General features: G+C 30.1%; 1 long non-coding RNA gene across 1 annotated transcript; it reads left to right on the top strand.

Moving 5' to 3' along the window:
• Positions 1–60: 60 nt before the first annotated feature.
• On the top strand, positions 61–914 carry LOC112456646. Its single transcript, XR_003040994.1, has 3 exons — positions 61–167; positions 429–549; positions 825–914. It is a non-coding gene; the product is annotated as an uncharacterized LOC112456646 (long non-coding RNA).
• The last annotated feature ends 1,184 nt before the right edge of the window (positions 915–2,098 follow it).

Raw genomic sequence — 2,098 nt, 5'->3', positions numbered from 1 at the left:
TTCTGTCTTTACTTAATCGAATCGTTCATTTAAATATTTCAGAAAATAACGACGCAGAAGGCGACTTCGGAGCAGCGAGAGAATCCTGCGAAGCTGATATCCCGAGCAGCCTGAGAGAAGGAGGAGGCCTAGGATAGGCATCGGGCATCGGCGTATCAACACTTCTGGTAATTGTTACTTTTTATTTTTTTTTAAAGATATTATAGAATCTCTCTTTTCGTTTGTGCTTATTCAGTTGCTACATTAAACCGTGTTTTAAAATATAAATTAGTAAAAAGAAATAATTTGAAAAATTTGATTCAAGTTGATTCTAACGTAGAGACCTTTTTGCGAAGAAGTAATTTGAATGTGAATTAATCTGAATAACGAATAAAATGTTCAATGCGCGTGACAATTATTTAATCGATTCGATAATTTTTATGTTACAGAAAATATCAACGCGCGAAGAAGCATCAGCTTCGCATCGAGGGAGCTGATAATCCGAGAGGATAGCCTGAGAGGAGGAGCAGGCCTGGGAGAGGTATCGGGCACGAGCGGAACAACTTTGCGGTAAATATTATTTATTTGTGTAAAAGCAACTTTTTTCTTGTTTATTCTTGATTCGCTTTATTTCACAATAATTTAGAAATAATAATTAGAAGAAAGGAAGTAATTTAATATTGTAGAAATTTATTCTTGTAAAGATCCTTTTCATGAAATGTTTCATTATTTAAATTAATATTTAATTGAATAATAAAAAGTTTGATGCACATAGAAATTATGTTTCAAAACATTAGGTTTTTTGAACACCATTTTAATATGAATTTTATGTTCGTATATTACAGATACAACGTAGCTACGTGGCAGATGTAATTCCGCTGTTGCGCATCGGGGTCGGTGAGTGATAAATTAATATGTCTGTTGAGGTAATTGATAACTGGATTTTACCAATTGAAATAATAATATGACGTAAGATCCCATATATATTTATTGCTATAAAATAGAAGATTTTTTTCTAGTTAATTATCTAAGTAATTATTTTAGAATCGAACAGTTTTACATTATTTGAAAATAATTTTAAAATAACATATTATACAAAAAATAATTTTAATAATTAGCACAGTACAACGAGATATTTTTATCAATTCTAATTGTGTGAAAAATTTATTATCCTTTCCGGATCTTGCGTCATTCATCTGAATTTTTCATCTACATGCTTTTGAGATGAGATTTAGTAACAAATCGTTCGAATCGATGAATACACGTATATGGGCCTTAGATTCTATTGAATGGCGCGTCTAGCATTTTTCGCTTATTTAGTTTTAAATTAAAGTTTATTCATATTATAAAGTTAGTATTTAAAATAATATAAAGTTTAATATAAAGTTCATAGTCATAATCGAATCTCTTCGAATTAAAACTGTCGACATAAAGATTTTTTTAAATTCAAATTTGTTTTTTATTGGATATATATTTTAATGATTGAATATTATATCTTAATTGCTACGAATAAACGCGCGCAAAGACTAAATGTTAAATTAATTTATGTTTTAAAAAAATTATTATTGTTATTGTTTATTTTTAATTTTGTACTTAATTGATTTAATTAATATAACGGGCCCTTCGCGACGTGTTCGTGTTTCGCGGATTATACAAAAGCGTAAATTCTTACGCTTATTGCCGGCGATGATTAGCCGGCAGCAGGAGTATTTCTTCTTGTTATCAATCTCTGGCTATACGAGGCATGATACGGCCAGGTATTACAAAAGGTGAGTCCACTCTGGCCGGAAGAAAGAAGACGAAGAGGATTAAGGTAGGTTGGTGTACCACACCAATCAAAGTACAAATAATAGTACAGATAATGGTAAGCCTATATAAGGTTATTTTGTACATGTGCGATTGCACGTAATCAGAGACGGAAAGGTACCGTCTCGAATCTCTATTTTGCGCAAATTAAACTAAACTAAACGTAAATGTAACCCGAAACAATTTTTTTTTAAATATAATTATGTATAAAATTTGTTCATGTATGTTTTCTTTCTCTTGTATAATCTTTGTTTGTATAGGTATACAAGAAAAATAATAACAAAAAAGAATTTAAAAAAAAATCTCTATTTTC

This window comes from Temnothorax curvispinosus, unplaced genomic scaffold (genome assembly GCF_003070985.1).
Source record: "Temnothorax curvispinosus isolate PA1 unplaced genomic scaffold, ASM307098v1 QBEX01007040.1, whole genome shotgun sequence".
Lineage (NCBI taxonomy): Eukaryota > Metazoa > Arthropoda > Insecta > Hymenoptera > Formicidae > Temnothorax > Temnothorax curvispinosus.
The sequence above is the reverse complement of the archived record's forward strand: the minus strand, read 5'-3'. Positions and strand labels throughout refer to the sequence as shown.